The sequence below is a fragment of the Theropithecus gelada genome, chromosome 3, assembly GCF_003255815.1.
Source record: "Theropithecus gelada isolate Dixy chromosome 3, Tgel_1.0, whole genome shotgun sequence".
Lineage (NCBI taxonomy): Eukaryota > Metazoa > Chordata > Mammalia > Primates > Cercopithecidae > Theropithecus > Theropithecus gelada.
This window is the reverse complement of record NC_037670.1, coordinates 69,730,137-69,757,506: the sequence shown is the minus strand read 5'-3', so window position 1 is coordinate 69,757,506 and position 27,370 is coordinate 69,730,137. Positions and strand designations below refer to the sequence as shown.

Here is a 27,370-nt window from a genome sequence, read left to right as displayed (position 1 = left end):
GTGGGCAAAGGATATGAACAGACATTTCTCAAAAGAAGACATTCATACAGCCAACAGACACATGAAAAAATGCTCATCATCACTGGCCATCAGAGAAATGCAAATCAAAACCACAATGAGATACTATCTCACACCAGTTAGAATGGCAATCATTAAAAAGTCAGGAAACAACAGGTGCTGGAGAGGATGTGGAGAAATAGGAACGCTTTTACACTGTTGGTGGGATTGTAAACTAGTTCAACCATTATGGAAAACAGTATGGCGATTCCTCAAGGATCTAGAACTAGATGTACCATATGACCCAGCCATCCCATTACTGGGTATATACCCAAAGGATTATAAATTATGCTGCTCTAAAGACACATGCACATGTATGTTTATTGCAGCACTATTCACAATAGCAAAGACTTGGAATCAACCCAAATGTCCATCAGTGACAGATTGGATTAAGAAAATGTGGCACATATACACCATGGAATACTATGCAGCCATAAAAAAGGATGAGTTTGTGTCCTTTGTAGGGACATGGATGCAGCTGGAAACCATCATTCTTAGCAAACTATCACAAGAACTGAAAACCAAACACCGCATGTTCTCACTCATAGGTGGGAACTGAACAATGAGATCACTTGGACTCAGGAAGGGGAACATCACACACCGGGGCCTATCATGGGTGGGGGGAGGGGGGAGGAATTGCATTGGGAGTTATACCTGATGTAAATGACGAGTTGATGGGTGCAGCACACCAACATGGCACAAGTATACATATGTAACAAACCTGCACGTTATGCACATGTACCCTACAACTTAAAGTATAATAATAATAAATAAATTTAAAAAAAATAATAAAAAAAAATAAATAAATAAAAAATAAAAAAAAAAAAAAGAAAGGGGTTTGTCCCCCAGTTCCTGACAAAGCCTCAGTTTCTGAAACATCATCATTGCTATTGGACGATCCATGGAGATCCCTTATGAGGGAGGCTGGACCCTTATCAGCCTGAGTTTTCTAGGTCATACATAGTGGGTCTCAGAGCCAACCCTTCTCCCAGCCAACTTTGCAAATGCTGTTTCTTTCTTAGTTTCTGCAACTATTCTACTCCTTGATCCAAAGGTGTGTCTTGTTCTGCTTACTATTGATGTCATTCAGAGATAACCCTTATTCCTTCTCTGCTTCCTTGATCTTCTCCCAGTGTCAATCCAGATCAAGAATAATTCTCTGGACTAGCCCCAGACGAAGGTTCTTGTCTCCTGGGATTGAATGAGCTCAGATGAACTCCCTGGCCACTATATCAAAGCTTCACTGTTTCTCTCCTTTACACTCAATCTTAGTAGCTTTTTTCTCTTCCCTTATGAAAAAAGGTTGTCAGCTCACAATAACAAAAACAGCTCCAGGGAATTTTGTTTCCTTTTTGGGAGATCCACAAAGTTTTTATTTTAACCAACTCATTGACATACTAGAGAACATTGTCACAGTGTCCCTTCCCTTGCCATGTGTGGATAGTAAGCAAAAAAGAATGGTTTAAAGTAGTTGACATTTTGCTGTGCCCCTAACAGTGACTCGGATGGAATATACTTACTCATCTCTGTTTTGTTCTGTTTAAAATTTTATTATGTAATATTTGAACAGAAGGAATAGATATTATAGGTATATGTATAAGCGAGGCATATTAATAAAACAAACACATCTCCCAACTCAAGAATCAGAACAGCTCCAGGTACCTATGTGTTCCCTAATCCCATCCCGCTGATTTCCTGATATCCTTTTCCCAACATCTTATTATGAAATTTTTCTCTTTTTTTTAAGATGAGGAGTATACATTTTTGTTGGATTTTGTGGTTTTTTGGTGTACAACATGACGTGTGTGTACACATACACATACACACACACAGTGACATGGCTGAATCAAGCTGATTAACACTCATTTCCTCACACACTTACCATTTTCTTGTCATGAGAACATTCAGAATTCACCCTCAGCAATTTGTAAGTATATAATACATTGTTATAGCTACAGTCACCGTGTTGTACAATAGGTCTGAACTTATTCTTCTTAAGTGGCATTTTGTATCCTTCGACCAACATCTTTTCCATCTCTTGTTATGAAAATGTCCCAGCATACAGGAAGATTAAAAGAATTTTGCTGTGAACATTGTCATTATTTTTAAAGTGAGAATTTCTTTGGGGATTTTTGAAGACCATTTCATGAACATCAGTGCTAACTGAGTTATGAGTTTCCCTCACGGTGCAGATTGTGAATTTCCAGATGAAAGGCTCTTTATAAGCACCACAAATAACTGTCAAAAATGCAACCCATGTGAAGGCAAATAGAGTAAATCTAATCTTTGCTAGACCTTGTCCGTGGATGTAAGATGAAGTGTTTTGGAAAAAGCATGAAGCCTTTGTGTAACGAACAAGTCATGAACACACGGAGCTAACATTTCACTCCAGGCTTGTGCAAACTGCCCGCTTTGATAAATGCAGCCTTCATGACGGCTTTCGGTTGTTCTGGTCACGTTTTCCTTCTCACAGGCTCACCTCATGTTAACACCCTCTCAGTTCTGCCACCTTTTCAATACCTAATTATATCTCAAGTCTTAAATTTCCCTTACCCACCAGAGCATACTTCCTCTTAATGCTCACAGTGCCTAATGCCCAGCTCAGATTTGGATAACCTTTTGGATAATTCTTCTCAGTGAGCCATGGAGTGTTTTCTCAGCATAATGTTTACCTATTTCGCAAGTGCTACTTGAGGAGGAAAAATGGATTTCCTGATACAGTAGATGGGATCTGCAAATAAAAGTGGCAAATATGGGCAATTTATTTGGTAAATAATGGTAGACATTTGTACCCCCGCATTCGATTCTGGAGTCCATTGCTGTGTGCAGAGGGCTCTGTGGGTGAACTGTAAAAGAAACCCTCAACGTCTCCTTTTGCTCTGCCATATTTTTTTCAGAAAGCAGAAAGGGGCTTCAGTCAGAAGGAGTATACAATAGAGCTTCAAGAAGAGGTCGTGAAGCAGTTCTCATTTTGTATTTTAGAGCCATTTTCATTATGCTTCTGTGTCTCAGTCAATTTTCTGTGGCTGTAACTGAACATATAAGACTGGGTAATTTATAAAGAAAAAAATATTCTTTATTTGAATCCTGTAGGTTGGGAAGTCCAGAGTCGAGGGGCTGCATCTGGTGAGGGCCTTCTTACTGTTGGGGACTCTACAGAGGCCTGAGGTGGCAGGGGCCTTCACACAGTGGGGGGCTCACAACAGATGGCCAAACTGGCTTTACAACAGACCCGCTTTTGTGATAACTAAACCCCTCGCTCAACAACCCATTAATCCATTAATCTACTAAATCATAAATAGGTTAATCCATGCATGAAGGCAGAGTCCTCTTGACCCAATCATCTCCCGAAAGTCTCACTTCTCAACACTGCTGCATGGCAGACTAAGTTTCCAACACATTAACTTTTGGGGACACACTCAAATCGTACCACTACGTGATGTTCTAGAATAGGGGCTGTTTCTCTAGGGACTGGGGGCCCCTAGGTCTGAGTTTCTAGAAGTTTGTCTAGAGGCCACCTGCATTGCAATTACGAGGAGTGTCTGTTCTCTTGCAGGCTCCTAGGCCTCTTCCTGAGATCCCTTAGATTACTGTTTTTGGGGCTGGAGTTTGAAAATTTGCATTATAACAAGCTCTCTGGCTATTACTTTATGTATGTTATAGTTTGAGAACTACTTCTCTAGAGTTTCAAGGTTGAAAGCTGCCTGAAATTGTAGGCAAACATGTTTGCGATTTGCATACTAACTTTTTTTCTGTGGCATTCAGCATATTTGGAACTATTAATCTAGAAAACAGAAGCTTGGACCCTGAAAGAATACTGCTCTCTCACACATTTGGGATTGAGTGGTTCAGCTTCTGTGGGAAATGATGCCCAGAGAGGCTTAATGAGAACTTTCTGGGAGAGTCCCAGCACTCTCCTCTCTAATCATTGGTGGTGGGGCCTTCCACAGTGAATCTACCAGTACACAGGTCTGATCATGTCACCCTTCTTTCAAAAAGGTCATGTGATCCCCAGTACCTAATGTCCAGAACCCCGGGATCTGAGCCTGACCCCAGGGCAGTCTAGACTGAGTTTGTCCCTCATCAAGTTTTTCAGTGTATTCTCCACAGTCATCTTTCCCGTGCTGTCTTCCAGCCAGGGTTTGAGCCAGTCACCCTTTTATTCTCCATGTATTGCGGTTTTAAAAAAGACTGTGGATTCAGACAACTTGAGCTCTAGCCCTGGCCCTGCTACTTGTCAGCTGTGTGAGTCTAGCCAAGTGACTTAATCACTCTGAGCCTTCATTTCATCCTTAATAATAGAAGAAAAATAGCACCTACTTCAACCCGTTTTGCAAAGGTTAAATGAGTCTGTGTGAACATGAAGCTTAGCACAGCGTCTGGCACAAACACTTTGGCTGGCACCCTTCCTCCCATCTCACTGCCTTCTCCCCTTCTCTACAGATCCCAAACTATCCATCTCCTCCTGAAGTCTTCTCAGTTCTTCCCTTTACTCCCCTGCAGGAGGCACTGTCTCCCTCTTCTGAATACTGGTAACACATTATTTTCATCTTTCTTTAGCACTTAACCAATCCTGACTTTGTGAACTTTTCAGGCATCTTTTTGATCTCCCCTGCCCCTGTGGGCAGGGTTTTTTTGGTTTGGTTTGGTTTTTGTGACAGAGTCTCACTGTGTCACCCAGGCTGGAGCACAGTGTCATGATCTCGACTCACTGCAAACTCTGCCTCCCAGGTTCAAGCAATTCTGCTTCAGCCTCCCAAGTAACTGGGTCTACAGGTGCCCACCACCATGCCTGACTAATTTTTGTATTTTAGTAGAGATGAGGTTTCACCATGTTGACCAGGCTGGTCTCAAACTCCTGAACTCAAATGATCTGCCTGTCTTGGCCTCCCAAAGTGCTGGGATTACAGGCGTGAGCCACTGCACCTGGTCTGCAGGGTTCTTATCTAACTATCCCCATGAACCCAGCCACAAGCTTTCTTGCACATTGGAACTTGGTTTTAATGCTATTCATGATAGAGAGGAATTTAGTGTAAGATGTATTCCATGTTACCCAAGAATTTACTGGATTAAATAAGCTACTACTTCATAACACGAAAGTGCCAAATATCAAGTGATCCTCCAGCTTGGCCTCCAGAGAGCTTTCTGCAAAGCTGCTGCTTTCTATGATAGCTCACATGTGTTGAGCTCCTTGATGGTTATTAGGCACTGGTCACTGTGCAGAGCACTGCCTCCTCACACTCGCCCCTTGACTTGGGTTCTCTCACATCCCTAATTTAAAGGTGAGAAAGTGGAAGTTGAAAGATGGAAAGAAACATGTCCAAGGTGCCACAGCTAGAGGTTGGGCAGCAAGGGGGACTATATGCTCTGAATCACTGTGGTTCGCTACCAAAGCCGCTGTGGCGTTCCTCAACTCCAGCCCACTTGGACCTTCAAGTCTTACAAAGATCCTTTCATTGTAGATTCTTTAAATTAAAGATGGCTTGTTAAAATGGAAAACTCAACTGCAAAAGCAGCCTTTTCAGAACACTTCCTGAAAACATATTTTTTATGGAGCATGATACCTGATTCATATTCACCAAGCACTGAAAATAATATTGTCTACAGAAAAAAGCCTTGGAGAATATCAACTACTTTCTTAGAAGTGCCAGGCCCTTCACAAGTAATACCGAGGAAAAAGAAAGCATTTTCTCCAGAATAATTCATCTCCTTTCCTCTGAAGTGAGGAACCATCAAAGTTGTTGACACTCAAAAGACACAGGTTCTTGCTTTCCACAGAAAATAATAAATGGAAAATAGCCAAACCAAGATGCTGGAGAGAGTGGCTGACAGCAGCACCCAAGGGCTCCAACTTGAATCGAGCTGTATTATTTGTGCGGCATCAAAGTGAAGCTGAAGTCTACAGCATTGAGAGCAAAGGAGACTGTAATATTAATAGAAGCCTCTTACTCCCAAGTCTGAGAGTTCCAAGTATGGTAAAAATGGCAACCTTTGCTTGAATTATGCTATGCTTCAGCAGAAGTTCTTTGTGCTTAAGAGCTAGGTATGGTACTAAAATGGAATGGCTTTATATTTTACTGGTACCTGAATGTCTTAACATGGCTATGTTCACCCATTAAAAGAAATATCATTGGTTATTTGGGAGAATTGTATATTTGCTAAGTTTATTGTTGTTGTTGTTTTGTTTTTGCTGAGACAGCAAAAAAACCTCTAAATGCAAGGTTTGTACTTTTTAGTTTTAAGAACAAATGACTACAAAGAAGTGTTTTAAATACATTTAGTATTGCTTATTGTCTCTATTAAATACTGCGGCATAGAATATGACTGCCTTAATTTATACCTATGGAAAGTTAGTTAACATCCAAATTTTCCCAATAGTAGCCCATATCTCAGTGTTACATAAAAGAGCCTAAGGGAGAGTTCATTTTCAAAAACATGATTGAGATTTATTTATCACCATCTAAATCGACCCTGAAAGGTGCATTTATTAGATGTTATACAGGAACCTTTGCTTTGTCTGTGGAGGGTAAAATAATCAGACATCTCCAGCAACCTTAGATCTGACACTCTGATCCTGTGACCCCCAAATCAGTAGAGGAGTTTCACAACTGCACTTGCCAGTTTACCTTATCCTGCCCTTAGCAGAGTTGGTAACATTCACTTGTATGCAAGATGCACTTTGCAGAGCCTAAAAGAACAAAAGATGGGGATATCACCAACTTATAGCACAGGTTGTGTGACTGTGTTTGAGCTTGCAGGTAATGAATGTTTGCCCAGGATTACTTTCACTGCACTGTGGCTCCTGGGACAAGCTGTGTAGGTAGAGTCATCCAGCTTCCACCCCCTCTAATGGTTGGAGGGTGCATAAAGAACTTGAGGATTTTGAGTAATCAAATTGACTTGTATTTTTTATTGTTTTCTAAGTTTTATTTTATTTTTAATCGACACATAATTGTACATATTTATGAAGTACAATGTGATGTTTCAGTACATGTGCACATTGTGTAATGATCAAATCAGGGTAATTAGCAAATCCATCACCTCAAACATGTGTAATTTCTTTGTAGTGAGAATAGTTATAATCCTTTCTTGTAGCTATTTTGAAATATGCAATACATTATTGTTAACCATAGTCACCCTACTGTGCAATAGAATAGCTGAACTTATTCCTCCTATCTAACTGTAACTTTGTAACACATTGACCAACCTCTCCTCATTCCTCTCTCTCCCCTAACCTCCCAGCCTGTGATAACCACTATTCTACTCTCTTCTTCTATGAGATCAACTTTTTAAGATTCCACATATGAGGGAGTTCATGTGGTATTTGTCTTTCTGTGACTGGCTAATTTCACTTAACATAATGTCCTCCAGGTTCATCCATGTTGTGGCAAATGACACAATTTCATTCTTTTTTATGGCTGAATAGTATTCTACTGTGTACATATACCATACTTTATCCATTCATCTCTTGATGGATACTTAGGTTTTTTCCATGGCTTGGCTGTTGTAAATAGTGCTGCAATAAATAAGAGAGTGCAGATCTCTTGGACATATTGATTTCATTTCCTTTGGATAAATATTCAGCAGTGGGATTGCTGGATCATATGGTAGTTCTATTTTAAATTTTTTGAGAAACCTCAATACTGTTTTTCATAATGGCTGTACAAATTTACATTACCAGCAACACTGCATAAGGGTTTCTTTTTCTCCACACCCCACCAGCACTTGTTTTCTTTTATCTTTTTGATAATAGTCATTCTAAATGGAGTGAGACAATATCTCATTTTGATTTACATTTCTCTGATGATTAGTGATGTTGAGTATTTTTTGACATACTTGTTGACTATTTGTATTTCTTCTTTTGAGAAATGTCTGTTCAGATCTTTTGCTCATTTTAAAATTGAATTATTTGGGTTCTCTGCTGTTGAGTTGTTTGAGTTCCTAATATATTCTGGATATTAACTCTTTGTCAGATGTATAGTTTCCTAATATTTCTTCATACACTTTTTTTTTTTTTTTTTTTTTTGAGACAGAGTTGCACTCTGTCACCCAGGCTGGAGTGCAGTGGTGTGATCTCGGCTCACTGCAAGTTCCGCCTCCCAGGTTCACGCCATTCTCCTGCCTCAGCCTCCCAAGTAGCTGGGACTACAGGTGCCCACCACCACACCTGGCTAGTCTTTTGTATTTTTAGTAGAGACGGGGTTTCACCATGTTAGCCAGTATGGTCTCGATCTCCTGACCTTGTGATCTGTCTGCCTTGGCCTCCCAAAGTGCTGGGATTACTGACGTGAGCCACAACACCCAGCCTGTCATATTCTTTAAGTTCTCTCTTAACTCTGTTGATTATTTCATTTGCTGTGTAGAAGTGTTTTCATTTGATATATTTCTATTTGTCTATTTTTACATTTGTTGCCTGTGCCTTATTTAAGAAAATATTTAACCAGTCCAAAGTCATGAAACATTTCCCCAATGTTTTCTTCTAGTAGTTTCATAGTTTCTGGTCTTAAATTTAAGTCTTTACTCCATTTTGAGTTGGTTTTGGTATATGGTAAGAGGTAAGTGTTAAGTTTCATTCTTCCATCTATGGACATCCAGTTTTCTCAGCTCCATTTACTGAAAAGATTGTCCTTTCCCTAATGTGTGTTTTTGGTCCCTTCATGGAAAAATCAGTTGGCTGTAGGTATGTGGATTTATTTCTGGGCTCTCTATTTTGTTCCATTGGTCTATATGTCTGTTTTTATGCCAGTACCATGCCGTTTTGGTTACTATAGCTTTGCAGTATATTTTGAAGTCAAGTAGTATGATACCTCCAACTTTGTTCTTTTTTCTCAAGATTGCTTTGCCTATTTGAGGCGTTTTGTGGTTTCATACAAATTTTAGGATTTTTTTCTTTCTATTTATGTGACAAATGGCATTGGTATTTTGATAGGGAGTGTATTAATCTGTAGATCACTTGTGGTAGTATGGTCACTTTTGTGGTAGTATGATCATTTTCACAATATTAATTCTTTGAATCAATGAACATGGGATATCTTTCTATGTATTTGTGTACTCTTCAATTTCTTTCATCAGTGTTTTATGGTTTTAAATGTAGAGATCTTTCACTTCCTTGGTTAAATTTTTCCTAGAAATAGATTTCTTTTTTGGTAGCTACTTTAAATGGGATTGTTTTCTTGATTACTTTTTCAGATAGTTCACTATTAGCACATAGAAGTACTACTGATTTTTGTATGTTGATTTTTATCACTATATCTTTATTTTAATGCAAGTTTTTATCAAATATTTTTGAGCATCTCCTAAGCTTAGTGCTCTGTGAAGGTAAGTACAGAGTTGTGGGGAAAAAAGCATATAAGATATATTGTCTTTTGTGTGGGTACTCATCTACCATTTGCAGTTGACCTCACTACTTAGGTTATAATTGAGTTACGGTAACATCAGTCTCATAAACCTTTCCCCTGGGAAAATAGCTCTTCCACTTCTACCACAAGTCTCACTTCCCTGTCGACCTGGTAGGTGGAGCCAGGCTGGAGAATAGATACCTGGTTTTCCTCCCTTATTCCTAGTTTTCCTGTTCCTGCCCGCAGGTAAAGATACTGCAAACATCCTCCGCCCCCAATACACGATGGAGACTCATTATTAAGTAAAGTAATTTATCTACTGTAGTCAGCATGAGTTAGTGTCATTGGTATGCTGGTAAACGTTTAAAACCTGACAATTTTTGAAAAATGGAGAATATATATACACATACACTTATTTTAAAATATTGCTAATATAAAGGATGTGTAGCACACAGTTTACAAATAATAATAAAATGTAAAATCTTCTTTATATAAATTCTGTGAAGTCAGTTGATTTTCATACAATGTTTACCTTGATTTTTGCCAAATTTCTGACGATCCATAGTCAATCTATGGTTACAACAGATGAATGAGTATAATTCAAATTGAATGTTGTTTGATACTTTCATTTATCTTAACTAGTAAGACATATATTGGAACTTCACTTATTCTTCTGGAATGTGAGTAACTATTTTGCTAAGGATAGAATTTTTCTGAATACTGGAAGAATATATCATAAATGTTTTTTGCTACTTACAATGTAACAAGTGTAGGCACACTTTTAAGTTTAATCTATGCTATTAACATTTTCTTTGTCACTGTTTTAAGACTACACAATTAAAAAAAAAACAATAAATCAAGATGTGATTTGTAGCATTTGCCAATTCTTTTTTTTTTTTTAATTTAATTTTTTTTTTTGAGATGGAGTTTCACTCTGTCGCCCAGGCTGGAGTGCAGTGGCTAGATCTTGGTTCACTGCAAGCTCCGCCTCCTGAGTTCACGCCATTCTCCTGCCTCAGCCTCCTGAGTAGCTGGGACTACAGGCGCCCACCACCATGCCTGGCTAATTTTTTGTATTTTTAGTAGAGACGGGGTTTCACTGTGTTAGTCAGGATGGTCTTAATCTCCTGACCTTGTGATCCGCCCACCTTCGCTTCCCAAAGTGCTGGGATTACAGGCGTGAGCCACCGCCCTGCCAATTCTTACATTATATTCTCACCATGTCCAATTTCAAGCTATCAGTGTGATGCTACTGAACATTGAGTTGGGAAGAGGTGCCCAGTAGCAAACCATTATATAGCTATGATACTATGAAATATGTATTTGGTCTTCATCCCAATTTCCTGAGATAGAGTTTCTAAAATCCTTGGAATCTCTGGAGAAATAAGAGTGCTTTTTTTTCATGCTAAAGAAATGACTGGTTGCTGGACGTCCCTAGATAGCTTCAAGATAGGGGCTGGTCATAAGAAAGAACATTAGAGGATTGGGTCTTTCAGCACTACCCCTCAACTTCTGGGGAGGGGAGAGGGGCTCAAGGTTGAGTTGATCACCAATGGCCAATGATTTAACCAATCATGCCTGTATTCATCTGTTCTCACGTTGCTATAAAGAAATATCTGAGGCTGGGCGCGGTGGCTCAAGCCTGTAATCCCAGCACTTTGGGAGGCCGAGACGGGCGGATCACGAGGTCAGGAGATCGAGACCATCCTGGCTAACATGGTGAAACCCTGTCTCTACTAAAAAATACAAAAAACTAGCCGGGCGCGGTGGCAGGCGCCTGTAGTCCCAGCTACTCGGGAGGCTGAGGCAGGAGAATGGCATGAACCCGGGAGGCGGAGCTTGCAGTGAGCTGAGATCCGGCCACTGCATTCCAGCCTGGGCGACAGAGCAAGACTCCGTCTCAAAAAAAAAAAAAAAAAAAAAAAAGAAATATCTGAGACTGGGTAATTTACAAAGAAAAGAGGTTTAGTTGGCTCATGGTTCTGCAGGCTGTCCAGGAAACATGACCGTGGCATCTGCTTGGGGAGGCCTCAGAAAACTTACAGTGATAGCAGAAGGTAAAGGGGAAGCAGGCAGGTCTTACATGGCTGGAGCAAGAGGAACAGATGAGGGGAGGTACCACACACCCTTAAACAATGAGATCTCAGGGGAACTCACTCACTATACAGTACCAAGGGAGCATGGTGTTAAACCATTAGAACCACCCCCATGATCCAGTCACAGCCCACCCCCGCCAGGCCCCACCTCCAACATTGGGGATTACACTTTAACATGAGATTTGTGTGGGGATGCAGATGCAAACCATGTCAATGCCCGTGCAGTGAAGTTTCTGTTAAAAACCCAAAAGGACAGGGATAGTGAGGGGGAAGGGGCTGGCTTCGTGATGGCTGAACACATGGGGAGATTCCTGAAGGGTAGCACACCTAGAGAGGGCACGGAAGGTCCAATCCCCATGCCCCAGAGCTTGCTCTGTGTGTCTCCTCCATCTAGCTGTTCACCTGTACCTTCTGCAATATCCTTTATGATAAACTGATAAACATAACTAAAGTGTTTCACTGAGTTCTGTAATCTCCCAGCAAATTAATCAAACTTGAGGGGTAAATGGTGGGAACTGGCTCAGAATTATCGGTGACAGCCTACTTCTTACAACTAGCATCTGAAGTGGGGCCAATCTTGTGGGACTGAGCCCTCAACCTGTGAGATCTCATGCTGTCTCCAGGTAGAGTGTCAGAATTGAATCAGAGGACACTCAGCTAGTGTCCACTAGAGAATACCCTGAAAGACTGCTTGGTGGGGGAAAATCCCCACACATTTTGGTGGCCAAGGGTCACAGAAGTATTCTTTGCTGATTATTGTGTGAGAGTAGGAAAGAGCACTTTGGTTTGTTTTTTTCTATATTTAATAGTAGAATTTCCATCATTATAGATTCAATACACACAGAAGTACTTCAAAAGCACAGATGACTGTATAATGTAGTAAAATCATTAGGATATGATGAGGTTTTGGTATTTATTATATTTTCCTTTAATATAATTTAATTTTAAGTTATATAATCTAATTTGTAATAATGATTTCATGGTTTTATTTAACAATTGACATGCAAAATTTCTGAAAATTTAACAATCTTCTCTCACAAGGCAGTGTCAGCTGGCTCCAGCAAGCTGGAATGGGATATGGGTTAGATTGTATGTTGAAGAACCCTTAGATGTATTGCAGGAGAGGATGGGCCTATATTACTTGGTAGGTCCTGGCTAACGGGTGGTTTCCAGGGCTCACTTGCTCAAAGATCAAGAGCAAGATAATCCTCACAGAGCTTCTTTGGGAATTTCATGCTTAGAAGTCACCTCTCTTAAACGAGAGGATTCTATTAGAACACGCCTTCTCTGATTCATTTCTAACCCCGAGATGATTTATTTGCTTATTTATAAAACATAGCTCTAGCAGTTTGTGCTCATTATCTGTTTGTGCTTTATAAATTACCTAAAAGTTCGTAGCTTAAAGTAACAATTACACACCTATACCACATAACAATGTTTCAGTCAAAGATGAACCTTATGTATGCTAGTGGTCCCGTTAAGATTATGATACCATGGCTGGGCGCGGTGGCTTACGCCTGTAATCCCAGCACTTTGGGAGGCCAAGGTGGGTGGATCACAAGGTCAGGAGATCAAGACCATCCTGGCTAACACAGTGAAACCCTGTCTCTACTAAAAATACAGAAAAATTAGCCAGGCATGGTGGCGGGTGCTTGTAGTCCCAGCTACTCAAGAGGCTGAGGCATGAGAATGGCGTGAACCCGGGAAGCGGAGCTTGCAGTGAGACGTGATTGCACCACTGCACTCCAGCCTGGGCGACAGAGAGACACTCGGTCTCAAAAAAAAAAAAAAAAAAAAGATTATACCATAATTTGATTGTGCCTTTTGTATATTTAGATATGCTTAGATGCACAAATACTTACCGTTGCATTACAATTGCCTACAGTATTCAGAACAGTAACATGCTATGCAGATTTTCAGCCTAAGAGCTATAGGTTATATAGGTTATATTGTATAGTCTAGGTGTGTCTTAGGCTGAACCATCTAGATTTGTTTAAGTACACTCTAGGATGTTCACACAATGATACATTTCCCAGGACATATCCCAGCCATTAAGGGACATGACCGTATTGATTTTCTCACAGTTTCTGAGGGCAGGTGAACTTTAGCTCATTTTGTTATTTTGATTCATGCTTTCAAATTTTAGGGTTTTTATTTTACTTTGTAATAGTTCCTTATATTATCTATATTTTATTCCTTTAGACACTATTACCTTTTACTCATTCTAAAGTCGTTTTTGTGACTTCTATTACTAATATGCCTAATTAATGTTGTTTGAAATTTTGATTTTATGTGATTGAATTTGGGCTTTTCATTGATAGTATAATTTGCTTTTTCTATATTAACTATGATAATCTTTAATAGTTGGATTTATTTCCAAGTCCTTCAAGCTTGCCTTTCTTGTCTATTCGTCTGCCTTCTCACCCAATTTGACCAAATAGGTTCTTTTGATAATCATCAGATTCTTTTGGTAATTATAGGCAAGCTCCGACATTTAGAGGCAGGTGGGAGCTCTGTATCTCCTACCCCAAAACTACGCTAAAAAGTGATGTGCTACAGCACAAGCCAGTCGCAGACTGAATTTGGTCACCTGTTAGCAAGCAAGCACTAAACGGCTGACTGTCCCATCCATGGACTCTGTGAAGACCCTACCACTGCCTTTTTGGCACCGTAGCACATACCTTGTAGGAAGGACTAATTCCAGCACAAACATAACAAATATCCTGGCCGGGCACGGTGGCTTACGCCTGTAATCCCAGGACTTTGGAAGGCCGAGGCTGGTAGATCATGAGGTCAGGAGTTTGAGGCCAGCCTGGCCAACATGGTGAAACCCCGTCTCTACTAAAAATACAAAAATTAGCTGGGCATGGTGGTGGGTGCCTGTAATCCCAGCTGCTCAGGAGGCTGAGGCAGGAGAATCGCTTGAAACTGGAAGGTGGTTGCAGTGAGCCAAAATTGCACCATTGCACACCAACCTGGGTGACAAGAGTGAATTCCGTCTCAAGAGAAAAAAAAAAAAAGCAAATATCTTGATGACAGGAGTGGCTTACCTTGTGATGGGATCAGGTGAGGGATGTTCTCTGGGCACAGGGCAGAATGTGGTTCTAGACTGAGGATATCTCTTCAAAGGGATTGTTTTCTTGGCTCACCAGTTTCTTCAGCCCCATTCATTCCAAGTTGGAGATGCCTGTACAATACTCTGGTTGATGAAAAGTTATTTCCAAATCCCATAGATCAACTAGCAGCCTCCTCTGATACAGATTTAGATTGAGTTTTTTGAAGGAAAGCCACATTCTGAACCGAACACTCCTGTAGGAGCTAAATAACTTCTCCTACGATTGGTGTGTGGGGATTTTAACTCAAGGAAATTCAGTGTTATTTACCCAATCCTAGGTTAATGGTTAAACTCAAGCACACCATCCATATGAAGGCATTTTGAAGCTAACTCCTGATAGATGGTGTGCTTGAGTGTAATCACTAACCTCGGGCTGTACCCTCTAAGTGAGAATACTGTCTCGGTCAGCACTGACTAGGTTCTGCTGTGAGAAACTCCAGAATCACAGGCAACTAAAATGTTGACGGTGTTTCCTTGCTGGCTCGTGGCTGGCACCTCTGATATTGCTGGGCCCAAGGGAAATTAAGGGCTCTGAGGAGTTCACTAAAAATTAAATGTACTGGCTGGAAATAACACATGTTACTTTGGCTCACAATTCATTGACCAGATGAGCCTCCTGCCCCCATGCCACATCTGGCCAGACAGAGCAATCCTGTGAGTGGCTGGAGGGGGAAGAACTGGGGTTACTTGGCCAACAGTACACTGCCTTCTGCTAACACCCTCCTGCCATCTTGTCATGGGAGTTAGAAACAATTCATGAAAAGTCATCAGTGAATATCAATTACAATTATAGGGCTGGTTCTTTTAAACAGCCCACACTTAAGCCAATCTCTGGATTCCTAGAAACTCTCTTCCCTCTGTCATGCATCCTGAGTGATGCCCACAGGGTGAGGTGCACTCGGCTAATCCTACACTCATTCGCTTCCTTTCTCACAGTCGAGCTGAATGCTTAGAGAGGCAGTTGTGTGTTTGCCCTAGCTTGTTTATGCCAGTAATACTTACTTTTACAATGACATAATTTAGTTAAATAGTACATAATATTATAAAATATAAGGACAAAGAAAGAACAAATCTCTTTTAAAATTGCTACTGAAATAGGAACTGAATAGGCCATATCATAGCTACTCAGATTTTAATGTGCACACAGACCACCCAGAGAGCTTGGTAAGGGACAGATTCTGATTCAGTAGGGGAGGATGGGGCCTGAGACTTCACATTTCTAATTAGCTCCCAGGCGATAGGGACACTGCTGGTCCACAGATGACGCAGGGAATAGCAAAATATGAGACTGTTACAAAAGCTTATTGGAAAATCATTAAAATACAAAAAGAGATTGCCTGCAGGTCGCTTTGCTAGTACTTTAAGTTATCCAAGAGCTCACTCCACTTTGGAAAACCTAGACCTGGATATCATGAAGCTGCTTCTTCTTGTAAAGATAATGTGAATACCATTTAGTAAAACACATTTTTAAAAAAAAAGAGAGAGAGAACTTGACCTTATTATGAAAAATAAATACATGGGGTTAACAGTTTCTGGAGGCATTTTATTGTTTTTAAGTGATCCATTACTTAAGAAAACTTTTTGCACTGGAGAAGAGAGTTTCTGTCATATTGTATTAAATGCACAATTACCAATGGAAGTTGATAACAAGACTTTTGGCAATTAACCAAACTTTAAGCAGATACGTCTCATAAAATGTCAGTCAAAGTCACCTCACTGCCCAGCTCCAAAAGTGCCTGGTACATAGAATACACAAGCAGACCTGCAACATATTTTGAATCTCGGGGCTTTTGGTGTATTGTTTTGTTTTCTAAGAAGGGGAAGGTTAGTAACATTCAATATTTCAGGAGCCAATATTGGAAGAGAGAAAAACTTGCTAGGTATATTCAAAGCAAATAAATGCTCTTTACTTCTAATATTTCTTTCACACACCCGTGGTCACAGCTGTGGAAATTTTTGTTGTTGTTGTTTGTTTGTTTTGTTTGTTTGTTTGTTGAGACAAAGTCACACTCTGTCACCCAGGTTGGAGTGCAGTGGTGCGATCTCGGCCCACTGCAACCTCCACCTCCTAGGTTCAAGCGATTCTCCTGCCTCAGCCTCCTGAGTAGCTAGGGGATTACAGGCGTGCAGCACCATGCCTGGCTAATTTTTGTGTTTTTAGTAGAGATGGGGTTTCACCATATTGGTCAGGCTGGTCTTGAACTCCTGACCTCATGATCCACCCGCCTCGGCCTCCCAAAGTGCTGGGGTTACAGGCGTGAGCCACTGCGCCTGGCCAGAAATGTGTTTTATAGTCACAGTGGGGGTGGGGAGGGATAATGTAATTCTTCATTGTACGACTAAATCCTGATAAGCTTGAGGGATTTTCAAAGGAAAAATGACAATGAAATACATTGACATAGGGGAGCCATGGATTGAGAACTATTTCTTATATTCAGTCGATCAGTGACATATTTGTGGAATAATTTCAGTCCTCATCTTTCTATGCTCTCTCCAAGGGCCAGAGAGCTTGCTGCTAAAGGAAAGATTGAGAAATGCTCCAACCATCCCAAATGGGGCAGTCTTAAGGTTTCCAAACAGACCCATCTGCACACAGATCCACTTCCCAGAATGCTCTCCCTCCATGTTCCAAACTCATCTCCTCCCTTATTCAAGGCCTCTAAGTTTATAAGGGATTGTTCTGTGTAAACTATTCCTTCCTGATTTAGACCCAGTCTCGTTTCTGACTGCTAATAGGTCACTGTGTGACTTCATATCAAATTCCAAACTGGAGTCTGTCTCAAGTATTAATATCATTCTGTGAAAGACAAGAATATTCTCCCCCTTCCACAGCTGTGTAGTGAAGGACCGTGGGCAAGTACCCACCAAGCAAGGTATCCCAGAAATCACAAAACAAAAAGGCTCATAGACCAAATTAAGACGCTTAGTCCCAAAGTTTACTAAAAGAATATAAAACACAAACAATCGAAAACTATGGGGTAGATTAACACACTTGGGTTACATATATATATATATATATATATATATATATATATATATATATGCAGGAGGAAGGCCCACACTACCTAAATCCTGGGCTAGTAAAGTTCATGTGTCCTGTCTGTCTGCCATAGGAGCCTTGTCCAATGATGGTGTCATTAAGATGCCAGAGTTGAGTTTGAGCAAGAGTACTCCCAGACTAGAAGGTATCTGAGGCCACTGACATACCTTAGCTCTATTACAGTGATGTAACCAGCCTATAGCTGTAGCTTGCCAGTTAGCTGCAAAACTGCCATGCTTTCTAATTGCACCTCTTGGACAAAACACATGCAGAGCCAGAATGGGGACATACTAGGTGTCACCAGTGGATCATCAATGTCAGGCGTGACCCAGCTGTCACCCACAGGTGTGTGCTCATAACTTGGTCTACCCATCCTTTTCTAGATCTAAGTCACACAATTTTGCTGTCATAGATTCCATTTTCTACTTTTAGCATTTCAGGTTTCTAATTTACTGTCAGCATTTAGCATATATGATTAATTCTGCCCAGGTCTCACAGGCCATTTGCTTACTCACTGTCAGGACTTAACACAGACTACGAGATTCTCCTGTGGCATACAAACCACTTGCTAACTCACTATCTATGCTTTTACATTGCTTATGTATTTCATCCACTTAATTTGCTTTTCTTGTCTTCTTCAGCAGAATCAAATAATCTCAAATAATACAGCAAACTCATATTATGCAGTAGAATAGGAGGACTGATGGAAAACACAGAGTACAAAACACATTTTTGATGGCTTAGCCAATAATTAGTGCTCCTTTAAAAAAGTGGCACATGATTCATTTAGAAGAAATAAGACCTAGTATTAATAGATCAGTAGGGTGACTATCATTAACATTAATTGGGTGTACATTTCAAAATAGCTAGTAGAGAATAACTTGAATGTTCCTGGCATAAAGAAAAGATAAATATTTAAGTTGATGGATATTCCAGTTACCCTGATTTGATTATATGAATGTATCAAATTATTATTACTTTCACACCAACCTAATATGACATGTACATTGAATATACATATATCTAATATGTATCAATAAAAATGACTAAATAAGTAAAGATAAACATCATAAAAAGAAAAAAGTGGTACATTATTGAAGATTCTTTTAATAAATTCAACTAAATCTCCTAATTATAGTAATAACTTATGTATGCTTATTTTAGGACATTGGAAAATATAGAAAAGTATAAAGAAAAAAACATTGTCCTTAATGCTACCAGCTGGTAACAATCATTGTCAACATTTTGGTATACTTTATTTTTTAGATCTTATTTTAATAGATATCTTTCCCCATCTGTTTAGGTTGTACATACATTTCTATATCCTGCTGTCACAGGGCAAACCCCAAATTTGGGATTCAGCCTGGAAGGCCACCTGGGCTCTTGGCTTTACACAGGAAGGAATTCAAGAGCCGGCTGACAGGGTAAAGTGAAAGCAAGTTTATTAAGAAAGTAAAGTAATAAAAGGGTGGCTACTCCATAGGCAGAGCAGCCCCAACGGCTGCCGGCTAGCTGTTTTTATGGCTATTTCTTGATTATATGCTAAATAACGGGTGCATTCTTCATGAGTTTTCCAGGAAAGGGGAGGGAAATTCCTGCAACCGATGGTCTCCCTCCCTTTCACGCCATATGAGGTAACTTCTGGACATTGCTATGGCGTTTGTAAACTGTCATGGCACTGGTGAGAGTGTCTTTTAGCATGCTAATGCATTATAATTAGCGAATAATGAGCCGTGAGGACTGCTAGAGTTTCATTTGTAGCCATCTTGGTTTCGGCAGGTTTTGGCCGGCTCCTTTACTGTGTCCTGCAGGATCTTCATGACCTGTGTCTTGAGAAACCAGTCTTGCCGAACTCCTATCTTATGCCCTTTTTCCAAAATATTGTATGTATTGTATCTTCCTATCTTCATGTGTTTTCTTTTTTTTTTTTTTTTTTTGAGATGGAGTCTTGCTCTGTTACCCAGGCTGGAGTGCAATGGCGCAATCTTGGCTTACTGCACCCTCTGCCTCCCGGTTTCAAGCAATTCTCCTGCCTCAGCCTCCTAAGTAGCTGGGATTACAGGCGCCTGCCACTACACCCAGCTAATTTTTGTAATTTTAGTAGAGACAGGGTTTCACCATCGCCAGGCTGGTCTTGAACTCCTGACCTCAAGTGATCCACCCGCCTCAGCCTCCCAAATTGCTGGGATGACAAGCATGAGCCACTGCACCTGACCACTTCACATATTTTCTATCTAGTGGGAGACTGCCTTTCCCTGGCACTGGCTGCAACCAATTATTATTTTAGAGAGACAGTTAACAACTGCCTGACCTTTGCCTGAAGGTTACATACAGGTTGACATTCCTGGGTGGCCTCTCCTGCTCTGTTCATGTCTGCCTAACTATGTACTCTAACAGAAAGACCTAGTAAGGGAAGGAGATTCTCTGCAGACTATGAATGCCCCCCCACAAGAGACGGCTTTGCAGGGCCATTTCAAAATATGTCAAAAAATGTATTTTGGAGTAAAATACTTTGATTCCCTTCAGCACTGGCTATGTGTTATGTGATGCTATGCAAACATGTTTGGAATTTGGTAACTTATTACAAAGAGTTACAAAGAGTCTGTTCTGTCAGTCTTGGGATCTCTATTTTAATGTTAATGCTGGTCAGTTGTGCCTGAACTCCAAAGGGAGGAGGGTATCATGGGGCATGTCCCGTATGGCCTGAACTGGTTTTTCAGGTTTCTTTGGGTCCTCTTGGCCAAGAGGAGGATCTGTTCAGTCAGTTGAGGGACTTGGAATTCTATTTTTTGGTTTATAAGACCATGGTAATTTCTGTATTTAGTCAGCATTTAATCACTAAATCTTAATCTTAGTAGGCATTTTTTTAAATGCTGAACTAAAGTGAGATCTTCTCTTCCTTAAAAATCTGGGATTCTCATTCATTCTCTGATCAGTTCAGATGCAGTGCATGAAAAACCATAAAGCTAGTATTACAGCTATTTGAGAATTTGTCTAGCAGGTTTTCCGGTCTTTACTGGAAAGCCACCCTTACCCTAAAAAAGAAAGAAAAATCATAAACCTGTGTGTGTGCTCCCTGGACCCTTCTTTTCTGCAAAATCTTGCTCAAATCAGAGACAAGGACCTTCTTTTCTTGGCTAGTCCCTGCCCTGACCTTTACCTGAAATCCTTTAAGATGGCCAAGCTCTGTGGTTTCAACCAGGCAAATACTTCAACAGAAGGGGAAGGGGATGCTCTTCACCCTTTCTCACTCTGTCGCCCAGGCTGAAGTGCAATGGCACGATCTCAGCTCACTGCACCCTCTGCCTCCCAGGTTCAAGCAATTCTCCTGCCTCAGCCTCCCAAGTAGCTGGGATTACAGGCAGCTGCCACCAGCCGGGCTAGTTTTTGTATTTTTAGTAGAGACAGGGTTTCACCACGTTGGTCAGTCTGGTCTCAAACTCCTGACCTCAGGTAATCCGCCCTTCTTGGCCTCCCAAAGTGCTGGGATTACAGGCATGAGCCACTGCGCCCGGCCACTCTTCACCTTTTATTACCTTCCTTGAGCCAAAATAACTGTGCTGTGGCAACCAGCATTCAGCACCCTGCTACCTCATCTGAGGCAGGCCCAATGAAGGTTTCTCTGAAGGACTATTTTTTAATGAGGGAGATTTTTTTCCCCAAGACTTTGGCAATCATTGTGTTCCCCTTACTTACTGCCACAAGTGTGATTTACTTTTTACATAGCAGGATTCCCAGATCCTAAGAATGACTTAATAGCAATAGATAACTGTCACATATTGCTAATTCTGTTTATTTCCCAAGAAAAAGAAAGAAGTGCTAATAGTATGGTGTTCGTTACTGGGGCTTCAGTCTTAAAAGGGGAATATAAACTTCACAGGGCTGTGCACTGCACTGTATGTGAGGTCACACAGTCTGGGAAGCCCTGTGTCACCTTGTCAGGCTTCCTAAAGGAGCTCTCAACTTCCATCCACACACAAAGGCATCCCCTGGGGGCCAGGCCCTGGGCAAGGCTAGCTGCCTCAGGAAGTTGCCCACACAGCCACAGGGCAGCAGATCTGCCTGGTAACTTGAACAACCACTAGCCCTCCCCGCTTGGTAGCCATACTTCTTATGTTACTGCCCCAGAAAGCAGAGCCCACGGGCATCATCACTTCCATCTTAGGCTGGCACCATTGATACTGGTGGGCTGGGGTCGTCCCCAGATACCGGTAGGACCTGGACTCAAGCCGATGTCCAGACTTTTGACACCAATTGTGAGAAGGAACTTGAGGATGAATCCAAATATCATGAAAGTTGGGAGATTTATTTGCAAAACAAAAAGTACATACTCAAAAAAAGGAAGTGCAGGCATACTAAAGAGTGAGTTTGCCCCGTGGATTTGAGCTGCTACCTTTATGGGTTTCTTTAACCAAGGGGTGGAATATTCATGAAAATTCCTGGAAGAAGGTAGAAATTTCTCAGAACTGTGGTGCCACCCGTTTTTACACCAAATATAGGTATTCCCAGAACTGTCACGAGGTGGTGGGTGTGTGATTGAGGATGTTAATGAGCATATAATGAGGTTCTAGGAGAAACCCAGGCCAAATCCGGCACCACGTTGGGTCCAGTCGGTCTTAGCCAACTTGGTCCACACCCTGATTTTTCAGGATTTTATAAGCTCACAGCTTCTGCAGCTATTTCAAGTGTCCTTTTGCTAGTCATGTGAAACTGCCGCCTGGAATTTTCCACATCTCCTGCAACCACTTTGTATTATTCTTATCTTACCATCAGTGTGCTATAGCGGGTGAAATCCCTCCTATCGGCAAATGATTGTTCTTCTTCCTCTCCAAAACTGTTAGGAGATATGTGTTTGTTTCTTAATTTTGATACATTATGGGATTTTGATATTTTGGTATTCTAAAGAGTTTAGTATTTTGCAGGTATTTTAATTTTAAAAAGTAGGCACTGCCTCTATCTTTACCTGATTTTATCTGAACCCAAATAGGTCTTATTGTTTCTAAGACAACTATTTTAATCGGTGTCTAGGGTTTGTTGCATTCGATTGTTCAGTTTTGCATAAGTGAACCCTGCTTTGATGACAAACAGCCAACACCTCTATGATGATCTCATTCAGCATTCGAGTCCAGGGTAGTTTGCCACAGGTCTCGGCTCTCAGAGGGTAACTGCATATGCATGAATCTCCTGCCTCATTGATTTAACGCCCTCAGAAGAAGTGCAGTGGGCCGCTCTCTCTGCACACTTCTGCCCTGAGTGGGAGATGGGCCGGGCTCCGGGGAGAGGCGCTAGGAGTGCGTTTTGATAGTTTCTTCCACAGTATGCACGGCTACGAAGTCAGCTCGGCAAGTTTTTAATTAAGTTTGAAGTTACATTACATACTTTATTTATTAAATTTAAATCTATGGTAGTTTTAAAACTCATATGAAGGAGAATTTGTAATATTTTACATTCAGGTACATCAGAAAGTGAGAAAAAAATTGAACTATGTTTTAAATTGAGTTTTATTTTCCCCCTGCCCTTGAGTCATTTTTAAGTATATACATGGTAGTGTGTGCATCATATTCATTTCATAAAAGCACCGATGGTTGTAGGAGATCGGTGAGCTAAAGGACAGGCACATATCTCTCAAACTCATTCATATTGTCCAATAAATTAAATTCTTAAAGAAAGGAAAAAACGCCTATTAACTGGAACACAAAAGCCCCCATCCCTGGTCCCAGGGCACCTTTCTCTAGTGTGATGTAATCCAAAGGAGAACTTATGGAGGAAAAAAAAATAGTTCTTGTTTTGTGTACACTCAAGAAAATTAGGAAAGATGAGAACAAAAAGAAAAAGGAAAATCTCTTCTTTTTGGGGCATGGGTGGGGGTCACAGTCTTACCATGATAGGAACTCACTCATTCAGTGGAAGAGGGAGCGAAATCCCCCCACCCACCCCCACACACTCACAGAGAAACAACGTTTCCAGATGATGACTTTATGTAAATCAGAGAAAGGCTCCGTTGCCCTAGAACGCCTTCCTGCCACCTGTGGAGAGGCATTGATTAGCCCCCTGCAAAGCGATGCGTCCTGGGTGGACAGATGCCCAGGACCGTGCACAGTGGCCCAAGGAGAGGGTGGGACCTGCCTCTTGGCACAGAGCAATCGCTGCCTCTGCTAAATAAACTTCTATAGCTCCCCCAGCCCTGAACGATTTCTCCATTTTCTGAGCCCCTAAATCTGTATCAGGCACTGCTGCATGAAGAACAGGTGTGGCACATGGTAAGACAAGGATCAGCAGGACTCTGCCCACTGGGAGAGGAGCGGTAAGGTGAAGGGGATGTCAGTATGCTGGGCAGGTGGGGGCCTCTGACGAAGGGAGACCGCTTCCAGGACTGGCAACATAACCGTGGCCCCAATGACAAAGGAAAATGCGGGACAGGTTGTGCAAAAATTATTAAGGATTTCAGGATGGCGACAGCAGAGCATTAAACCCAGCACAGGGTTCTCGGTGGAGGCGCTGGTTCACAGGACCCTGGAGCCGGCACTGGGTCCCTGATTCTGTGAGCTGTGGCTGCCCCGTTCAGTCTTGAGCAATGACAACCCATGTCTTTCCTGACATTGCCCCTAAGTCATCTCGACCCTCAACGCACACACTCCAACACCCTACACACACACACACACACACACACACACACCATAGTCACACACCCCACACTCTCACACACAACCACACACATTCACACATTCACCCTACACATACCCACCCATAGTCACATACCCTACACTCTCTCTCACACACACACACACCCCACATTCACACACACCACACACATCCGCACACTCACCCCATACATACTCACCCACCATAGTCGCACATCCCACAGCCTCTCACACACCCACTCACACACCCCACACACTTACCACACATATTCGCACACTCACCCTATACTCTGTCACACACACACACACCCTACATACACCTATCATAGTCATACACTCCACACTCACACACAAGCACATCCTACACACACCAGTCACACACTTGTACTTCTCTTACATACACTCATACTCACATTCACACACTCACCTACCCTAACACACCCACCGTAGTCACACACCCCACACTCTCTCCTACACTCACACACCATAGTCACACACCACACCACACTCACCCCACACTCACACTGCACACTCTATCTCACACGCACCCTTCAGTTACAGTCACATACCACACACACCATACACACCCCACAGTCATACACACTCATTCACACACCATAGTTACACACCCCACACTCTATCTCACACACACCCCCCACACTCACACACACCACACACACATTTACACACCCCACACTCTCACACACAATACAGATTTGCACACTCTCACACACTCCACACTCTCACACATACTATAGATTTGCACACTCACACACACTCCACACTCACGTGCACACACACATCCTCGCACACCCGCAGTCCTCCTGAGACCCCTTTGGGCTGGCCGTGTTCTTCTCCCCGGAGAACTGGTGAAGTAGGAAGCACCCTTTCCAGCGTTCTCATCAAGAGCTAGCTGTCTATTGTTCCTCTGAAGGCTCTCAGAGCCTGCCTCCTACCTTGTATTTGTTTAATAATGCTAAGCTAAACCATTTCCCTTCCCAGTTCCAAAGCCTGGAATGACCTCAAATCCAATATAAGAGAGTCAAAATATCCTGCCTCCACACGGAGAACCCTCCAGACCCTCATTGCCCACTGTCTCTCTCCACGGTTTTCTCCAGGCAAGCTGAGAGCTCCTGCTCAGGGAACAGCCTCTGTGCTTCCCTTTTGCACGCCTGGTCTCTTATGATTACAGTTTGCCTGCCTGTCTTTAGCTCTCCCTTCAACTCACGAGTTTTGCACTTTTAATGTTGACATTTAAAAAATGTGTTTCATAAGTCTAATCAGTATCAAAGTATATTATCTGTATTGACTTAAATATCGACATTTTGCAATAAAGTTATCTGTGTAAGAATGGCTATCTGAATATTATAGACTTTGAGAGTTTCCATGATCAGTCTCTTCTAGAGTTGAGGCTGTGGAAGTCCATGAGCCTGTAGAGACAGGATGTACTATGAAATCTGAATATTATAGACTTTGAGAGTTTCCATGATCAGTTTATAAAATACATGTAAAGCTTTTCATTAACAGTTGAATATTTACATTATTCTTTTCCCCCTGGAACTTACATTTCTATTTCACCAACCCCACTGCATTTTATCCTAATACAGTATATCCCTCTGACAGGAAGTCTTCCTCATCACTATGTCATATGTCCTGTCAACAAAAATAAGTACATAGTGAGAATTAGATTTTTTTAATTCTTTGTAAACATAGAGTTTTTATATATGAGAAATATCTAGATTAATATATTTTACAGTTGTGATTCGTACACAGTTGATTGCACATGTTATGCATTTTTAGTAGAAAAAATATAGAATTTTATCCAAAATGTATCTCTTACTGAGTAGGAAGGGGCTTTTATTTCTCTGGTGTTCCAGTACCCACGACTGCGGGCTATTTCCTGTTAAAATGAGACAGTTTTGGCATCAATTCTATATATATATATGTTTGGTTTGTTGTTGTGGTTGTTTTTTAATTTCACTGTTGTAAGTAGTTAGGGCAATTTTAAGATTCAATTCTGTTTGTATTTAGGGCCATGGTTATGGTCTGTGAATAAGTACATAGGAATGGAGGAAGTCACTAAGCGTCACTCAATTTTTATAACTCCTTCCAGGGCTCGTGCCAAAAATCACAAAAAATTATTTTTTAGGTCCTATTATCTGACAATTTGATTAGGTTCTCCTTTATTTTATAAAGGTACTAGAAACCAGCTAACTTTCAAACAGAGTTCATTGGCCCAAATTAGAGTCATTGTCTCAGTTTCTGGAACATCTACCAAAAAAAGGCTTTCCTAAATGACATTAATTATACTTATTTTATTACAGATACCTTCTATAATTGATTAATACTGTAAGAAAAAGTAAGATTGAAATATTGTTCAGTTAGTACACCTTTGTAATATGATGCAGTATTTTCAAATCTTTTAAAATACTTTTGTCAAAAACTTGAGAATGGCAAATTTTGGCTCATTCATGTCACTCAATTAGTAAAATGGTCACCTTTTAACAAAATCTGCAAAGCCAGTCCTCTTTAGCAAATCCAGCAACCAAGTCAGATTTATTCTCTGTTGGGAAATCCTACCTTCCAATTATTTAGATTCAAACCTTTGTGTTAATGTGTGTGCTAAGATGGCCATCCCACTTCTGAGGTTACTTTCTAAGATAAATACACAGGTGAGACACAGAGCTTTGCCGTGTTCTCTTGTCTGATGAAATAAAGCTCTTCTGCTGCCAATGTTTTGTCCTGGGCTCATTGCTCTGCTCTTATGGCCAGCTCTTGCAGGAGCAATTTGGCTTCAGCTGGGAAATAGAAGAAACAGGGTCTTCAAAACTTATTACCACTTCTGCCTCCCTGTTGGGTAGTAAGTCTTATTATCAAACATAGCAACATGGCCCAGCATGCTCACCTCTGACTCTGTTTCCATGCTTTACCCTAAACAAAAATAGTTACAAAGCCAGCAAGATGGGAAACCTTACCAAAGTGCCTCGACGGAAGGAAGCTTCACAAGGACATGATCTCATTAACCCTTTCTTCATTTTCCAGAAGGTTTTTATTTCCAGAGTCTATGTAAGATTCACAGTGGC

General features: G+C 41.2%; 1 protein-coding gene and 1 non-coding gene across 4 annotated transcripts in view; both read left to right on the top strand.

The window, feature by feature from the left end:
• Nucleotides 1-27,370, top strand: part of HECW1 (HECT, C2 and WW domain containing E3 ubiquitin protein ligase 1) — a 454,397-nt gene that overhangs the window by 63,223 nt on the left and 363,804 nt on the right. The window lies entirely within an intron of this gene.
• Nucleotides 20,614-20,675, top strand: LOC112621911. Its single transcript, XR_003118838.1, has one exon. It is a non-coding gene; the product is annotated as a U7 small nuclear RNA (small nuclear RNA).